General features: G+C 42.8%; 1 pseudogene; it reads right to left on the reverse strand.

The window, feature by feature from the left end:
* Positions 1–6,008: 6,008 nt before the first annotated feature.
* LOC138825633 (transcriptional regulator protein Pur-beta-like) lies at positions 6,009–6,957 on the reverse strand (annotated as a pseudogene).
* Positions 6,958–8,114: the final 1,157 nt, after the last annotated feature.

Consider the following 8,114-nt stretch of genomic DNA (forward strand, 5'->3'; position numbering starts at 1 on the left):
TCAGATCAGGCTTTATTGGAGAGCCTTTTAGTTGATGGGAGAGCTTGAGCGCGAGAGAGCGTGCACCCAAAACATGGCCGCTTATATAGGGAATAGGAACACGGGTCTTTCTATCATTGGTCATCTGCCTTTCACCTTCACCAGGTGCCACGGGATTGGCTGGGGACTCTACATGGCTCGCGCATGTGCAAAGCCCAGGACCCACCGTCCCGCCAAGCACTGCCTGAAATGGAGTGGTTACCTCAAAGCTGCAAGGGAGTGGGCACCATCTTGTAATGGCGTTTACCCTGGCTCCTTACAGTGCCCTCTCTTATTTGTCAGTGGATAGCAGATATAGCATGGGGAAAATAAAAATTGCTCCCGGATGCAAAAATCAATTAGAAAAGTTGAGTTAAAAAATTTCACTATCATGCTAGTTTAGCTTCTAATAAAGTTGTGCTCTTCCTTTTACTAGTTTACTGTGGTAAAGCTAACAATATGGCATCTGCTTGCTTTAACATGGTTCTATCTGTCCCAATTGGAATGTCTAATTCCAAGAAAGTATGAGTTAGATTCTCAAACGAGAGTAAGACTGTGAACAGACGTGGACAGTATATTCCATACTGCATTAGGAAATACAAAATGCATTCACAAAGGCCTTGCTTGATTCAGGGGGACACATTGCAATTGGGAATCCCCAGGACAAGAAATCTTTACAATGCTGATGCAATTTTATTTTTCCATTTTCTGAATTTAACTTTCAGTACTGAAAAGTGGATTGCACATGTTCCAGTAATGAAACTAGGTTTTAAGAATAAGGTCTGAGGATGACTTACACAGTCAAGTCAGATATGGCAATGGAAATTGCTACTCAAGAGTCCAGTCATCTCAAGAAACTTCTGAAGCTAATATTAAAAATGAATACTTTTTTTCTAAATTAAAAGCAGAAGAAATGAGGCTGTAATTTGTCATTTCCACCTTGAGTATGGAATTTCAAATGGGACATATGGACTTTTTTCTTGTCTGTATTTTAAGGTAAACATGGTTCTTTTTTTCTTTTTTCTTTTCTACAAACTATCTCCCCCCACCTTGCCCTACCCCCACCCTTACACCCATTATTCAGTATACTGAATGGGAATTGTAACTCTTTCAGAAGACAGCTAATTGATTTACAGTACTCTTAAAACAACCCTGAAAACTGATAATCTCATTCATTTACTGTAACTTCAGTGCTGTTGTTGACAGAAAAGAAAAAGTTACCTTAAGGCTTAAGGGAAAGTAACTTATTAAATTGTTAATGCAGCATTTTTTACTCTCCCATCCATTGGAAACTATCAAAATGTATTCTAAATCAACAATACAAACTTTCTAACGTTAGCAAAGATTTCTACTCTCCTGACATAAAGTTAGAATAATATTCATAAACAGAATATCTAGGGGAGCCTGAGAAACCATGATCCACATCACACAAAGATCCTATTCATTTCATGATCAAAAAATGCTTTATCTTTGAGAAATATGTCAGGGATAAAATGGAAATATACAATGCAAAAATCACTTGACACTTTTTCACAATTGTGGATAAGGAGCAAAAAAGTCTGCTCTCTGAACAGGCCTTACTTATGCACAAGACTTTTAAAGTGTCCTAAATTAATATTGATTTAAAGAATTCATAATAGTGGGGATTTCACTCCACTATATTTTTTAAAAAACCTGAGATTGGACATCAAAGCTGTCAACTTTGTTATTCATCAGAGAAATTCTGATACTTAGAAAACTCAATTGAATTAGCTCCAGGATCAAAACATTAACTTTCCCCAATCAAAAAGGATACAATCAAAAACATACCTAGAGTGTTATAGAACAACTCTCAGGAAACAAGTCATTTTCATATAAGCAAAAAGTCACTTCTTTCCTCTCCCTTCTCACTGATCAAGGCCACACGATTTTCAAATGAATATCTACTGAGAGATCAGTTGTGCATTGGAAAAATTACATAATTGGGTTAAAAATGAAAACAAAATTTACAGTGAAGAATACTTATGTGCATGGTTTACACACTCCAGCTTCTTAATTTTATCCACCTCAAGAGCAAGGTAGATGCACAGTCACCTTGTGTAGATTACATTCTACACCCCTGTAAAGCCAGTCAAGGTCATATTTAAGCATCTTCATCAACAACAGTGCCTGAAGTGTGCAGCCATTTACAGACCACTCAATATGAGGGCATTATTGTAACCAGCCTCTTTTGCCCACAACCCTGCATTTTCAGATAAGACAAGATAATTGTTTTGTTTTGAGAAAACCGAAGCTTGAAACTCTTCAAAGACCTGCAATTTACTGCAACGTGACCCAGAGGTAACAAAGGAAGCAGCGGGTTAATGGCTGCCTGCACCAAAAGTCTCTCAATCATTCTGCAGTAAATAATTATGGAAAGTGACATTACAAGTAGCCATGTGTGTACCACAGCTACAGCCAGTTGTCCACCTATATGCCTCAAACAGTTCCATAGGGTATTTGGAGGTTTTGGGTTTACTTTTCAGATTGATTTTTGGTGCTATACAGACTGACATTTTGTTTGGTGCAGCATATGCACTGAAAGATCTGCTCACCAGATTTGCCATTTCACTTGCTGAAATGATGAGAAGGGACAATAGAAACCTAGAGTTACATCTCTTCACAGAGACCGACTCTTTTGACTGTTTGAAAAAAAAAGGCTTATCTCTGTAGCTAGTTTGAAATAAAACTCAATTTTTTGAAAAGGAGTTTTAGTTCCCTATTTCTAAGGAATGTAACTATTTTCATTAGCTGGGATGTTTGCCAAATTTTAAAAACAACTTCTAAAGCGTTTGTAGTAAGCAGCTAAAAACAAAACAAAAAAGTTAGTTGCTTCCCAGAGTTTGTATAATGCCATTATCTAACTGGAACAAAGACTATTTCCTTTAATAAGCTAGTATTAATGAATGAATCTCCATGCTCTGCAGATTTCTATTGTCCCTAGTCACAGGAATGAGGATCAGTGAAATGCTACAATTAATCCACATCCTTCTGCAATCTTCCTACAGTGGAAGAGAGGCGAGGAAACACCCCTGCAGGAAAAATAAACCTCAGAGGTTGGTTTAAGACTAAAAAACCCACCACTAGGACATTCACCACTTAATCTTACACAGGCAGGTCAAAATTTTAATATAAATTACTTTTGCCAACACATAGCTTACGCATTCTTTGCTCCTTTTTTTTGAGGATTCTCAAATTGATATCTAAAGACTTACATATGATATATAACTGTTATATGGTATTATGACTAAGAAAATTTCTCTGGTAACCAAAGCTGATGCCATATATGGTAGTGTTCTTGGCATATACTCTATACGCCTCAGACCACTTCTACATTCTTTCTATTCAGCTAATTATAGCTTAGTAGCCACTGGTAAAGGATTGTGAAGACCCTGTCATTTCTACAGAATAGAAAGGCAAGGCTAGTTACTGCAATTCAGCCAAATAAAAAGAAAAGAAAAAAGATTAATAAACCACTCCCTTGAAAAGGAGAGGTACTGCACCTTTGCAAAATTGAACTGGCTCACTGCAGCTGAGCAACAGAATCACCACTGAAGCAAGAAAATAAGTTGGTCTATACAGGAATTGTACATGATTTGAAAATGCAAAAGTTATAGCGATCAACTAATAGCTGCAACCTTAATTTCCATTGCTGCCTCAGAGTTGAAACTTAAACAGTTTCTGCAAGCCTAATGCTAGCTTCTCATCTCCTTTACTAAAACTAGGAATTTGTTCTCCGCAGCAAAGAAACAAAACACTCAAAACACATAGGTAAATACAGCAAGACATTATTGAAAACAGCTGCCTTGTGGTACAAAATACAGTACAAGTATACGGATGTCATTAAAACATCAAAAATACTATTGCTCCCATACAATTTAGTAAACATTCTTGGCAAAGGAGAAAATTTGAAAAGAAAAGCTATAAAAAATGTTTAAAAATTCTACTGTGAATGATGTGAGTAGAGAAATAGTCTGAAAAGGGCACCAATGTTTGTGACTCTTCTATTTCTTTGAACCTAAGATCAACATTATTCTGCGTCATAGTCTAGTTTTTTTTTAAAGGCCTAATTTTATATACATAAATATCTCCCTCCTTCTCAGCCACAAATACATGAAAATGACCGTTTTGTATATTATTTATTTCCCAATAAATAGAAAACGATTGTATAGATTGAATACCAAAATAAGATAATAAAAAGGATATGCAATAAATTAAAAAGGCAGCTCAAATAAAGGGCAGGCATGCAGTTAAAAAATACTAAGATTGTGGAGATGGGGTTACTTGCCTCCTGGTTGAGAAGGTGTCACACAAAGAATACCTGAAAACTTTGGAAAGAACATTAGCTCCCATTCAATTCAAAGTTTCCTAGGGCTGTGACATTTCTAGAAATACCTTTTGATGGGGTGGGATTAACTTGATTAATAAAAATCATTTCTACTGAAAATCCACTTAAAATATAGAAGAGGTGATCCATGAAAACCCCAACTTTTATTCTTGAAAGACAGCTGGATAAACTGGCCAATGCCAGTATGTTGCAATTTCAAGATGGTATAAAAATGTTTCCAGGATATAGTCAGCATATTCACGTTCACATCAATTCCATTCACAGATGGATTTCAGCTTCCACCGGGTGCACTGCTTTAATCATTCATCCATCATTTGCCAACTTTGATTGTGAGGTACTAATAAGATGGATCAATTTCTTAAAAATTTGTTTTAAAGAATAAATGATGCTGGAATTCTGAACCTGAGGATCTTTAGTATTTGAACAAATCCACAGATTAAACTGAAGGTGAATTAAGACTTCAGTTTTAGTTATTTCCAACTTCTCTGTGAGGATGCATATTCCATTAAAGCTCAGGCTTGTAGCCATACTGTCCCTTTTGCAGAAAATCATCAAGTTTTACAGTTAAAAATGCAGCCAATCAGTGGCTGTAACAGCCAAATTAGCCATAATTCACTTGCTCATATGCTAGAGCCATGGGATCTGGCTCTCATTCACACCAATGCCACTTCTTGGTAATGACCTCCACCTTTAGAGATCAAGGGAAGAACTTTAGTGAGCAGCAACCCATCCACTCAACGAGTTTGCCTTGTGCTTTATGCCTGACGTATTGTGCCTACCTCAGCAACCCCCAATGTAAAACTGCTTTTATTTTTTGAAAAAAAAATTCCTTTTGCCCAACTTTTAAACTATTTTAGTAATGAATTCTCTAGTTCAAGCATTGGCTTTTGAATTTTTGCATCCCGGAAAACAATTCTGCAAAGAAAAGACATGGGGCCAGGTTCCATGCAAAATCATTAAAAAAAAAATCCAATTTGTTTTGATTCACTGATGGCTTCTTGAATTCTTTTTTTGCCTTGTCCATGATTGTGTAAAGTTGCATTCCTTTTCATAAACCTGGACTCTCAGGACTGGGTAACTGCAAAGGTCTCTCTGTCTCAAGAATTTCCGTGAAGATCTTGATCCAAAAGGCTGATTAGAATAAAGGTGAAGGATAGACACTGCAACGGCGGCTCGGCCTGGAGAGATACTTTAGATTTACCCAGGTACAACACAAATTCAACTGTTATACACAGATGGATCTGGGTAAGTCAGATGTGTTTAGGGGCACAGACTCGAAATCTATCCACTTCAGGATTATCTAGATGAGCTTAGGAACCTCGGGTGGGAAATAGAAGCTGAGACACTTGCAGGTGAGGAGATGCTGTTGTCCTCTGCAGGTTGCTGTCAATTTCTGGAACTTTACTGCTTTACTCACTGTTCAAGACTGTTGTCTTATGGTTATTTCTCTTAACTATATTATTTTTTTTTAATTTTGTTGGTTTTTTTTTCTCCCTTGGTGGCCTCCCGGGCTCCCTCTCAACTAGCTCACAGGGGAATGAGCAAGAATGGGAACTAGCCAGGGGGATGGGGGGTGGGGGCACGGGTAACAGGGTGGGGGAGGCCAGGGGGGAAAGCTGCCATTTCAATCCTCATCCACCTCCTCGCCTTAGGACTCCTCACCACCCCCCCCAGCATGACGCTTGTAAAGCTTATCCCTCTGCCGCTCCTGGATTTCTTTCATCTCATCCGCATACCGGCAGAAGGCGCCACCAAACTTGCCCCAGGCCTTGAAGGGCACTGTGATGGCATTGCGGTAGGACGGCTTCACCTCACTCACACAGTAGAAAAACTCCGTACTTGTTGCAGCCCACATCGAAGAAGAAACGTTTGGAGTCCACCGTAATAGAGGTGATCTCCAGGAGTTCCCCGTACAGCCCCCCCCCCCCCCCCCCCCCCCCCCCCCGCCACCGGCACCGCCTCTTGGGCCTCCGGCCAGCTCGTGGTCTTCGCCTCCGTAGTCATCGAGGAGCTTGGTGAGCGTGTCGGAATTCGATGAGACCTTGTGCAGGCAGCACCATGGTCTGGCCGCTCTGGAGGCCGCCAGGCCCTGGGCCTGCACCAAAGCCGCTGCCGCGGTTGACGGTCTGGCGGATGTGCAGGAAGGGGCCGCGCTGGTTCTCCTTGAGATCCAGGTAGTACTTGCAGTTCTCACGCACCAGGAACTCGCTCTTGAGGTGCGCCGGCCTGCCGCCCTCCTCGGCGCCCGCTGCCAGCTGCTCGGGGCTGCTGGGGCCCAGCTGTGCGTAGTGATCGATGAAGTCGCCCAGCGAGTCACGGAAATTGGCCGCCACCACAATCGACAGCGTGAGGCGGCTCTTGGAGCTGCCCGTGCCCACCTCTGCGATATTCAGGAAACCGCCCTTGGCGTTCTGCTTCACATCCAGGTAGAAGCGCTTGTTCTGGATGTCCAGCCGCTTCGAGGCCAGCTCCTGCTTCTCCTGCTGGCCGCCACCGCGGGGTGTGGGCTGGAAGCCTCCCTTCCCGCCACGGCCGCCGCCACCGCCACCGCTGCCGCTGTTGCTGTCCACCATCTTCTTGGCTACTGCCTTGCCCCGCCCACTGTGCTCGCGCCCCCGCCCTCCGCCCTGCGCTTGCGCTCCCGGGCCCCCCAGCCTTGCCTGCTGGCTCCTCACGCGCTCCTGCTGCTCATCACAGGCCGCCGCCGCCATCCCCCATCCCCCAAGGAGAATTCTTGTGTGCTGGACCAGTGGCTGTTACTGAGCTGGGGTACTGTACCCAAGTGGGCTTCCAGGTGCTCGCCAATGGTGACAAGGAGACTGTGGCCTGTCATCATAGGGCACCACCACCATTGGGTGACCACCTTCCAGCCTGCCTTTGCTGACCGTGATGACTGAAAGGCTGCCATACTTGCTGCCAGTGGTGAATAAGCCCATTTTATAGAGAGGAATTACTATTCTTAAGTGCGAAGACTGGCATTGGTTGAAGGTCACACGGCTGGAATGTATGGATTTGTACTCTGCTCATGCGACTTTAAATTGAGTCTCAGAATTGAGCACCATCCACTGCAGGGCTGGTTGGAGCAACAGCTGGTGGGGTTCCTCCCTCAGGATCTCTGACTCAGTGTGTGTCTGTAACACCCACTCTTACCTTTCACCTTCTACCTTGGGTAGCCTACATCAGGGTCTTTGGTTGAGTGCCAGGCTGTGCCTGCTGCCTGCTGCCTGCTTGCAGGTTGGCCTGCTCTGCAGCCAGCAAAAGCTGAAAGTGTTTCATATACCATGCACACCAGAGACTCTAATGCATCTATGCCAACATCCTGAGGGCCACTGCCCAGCAGAGAGCACAGCTGAGCCTTAGAGACCTAGAAAACCTCTCTTGGAATGCTGGCTCTGTTCCCTCTTCCTTTTTGTCACACTGTCAAAAAACCTATATGTGCTAGACCAAGGAGTGGGTGGCTAGGCCAGTCCCTAATGGGACTTTGTTGCTCTACATGAGCACTTCTACCTGCCACATCCTGGGCTCGCAACCCACTGGTATAAGTGCTAGATAATCAGGCCACCACTTCACACTTCAGGATAAAAGAAGCTCACCTGAGGTCTTGGTGCAAAGTCTACATGTTCAGGGCTTGTGTTACTAGCCACGTCCTCACTAGGGGATCAATAGTGTACTCTCTGGGGCTTCTTCCTCTCTGGGAATGACCAGGCCTTGCTTTATTCACAGGAGTGGC

Source organism: Dipodomys merriami, unplaced genomic scaffold, assembly GCF_024711535.1.
Source record: "Dipodomys merriami isolate MVZ:Mamm:240054 unplaced genomic scaffold, mDipMer1.0.p SCAF_139, whole genome shotgun sequence".
NCBI classification, from domain to species: Eukaryota; Metazoa; Chordata; class Mammalia; order Rodentia; family Heteromyidae; genus Dipodomys; species Dipodomys merriami.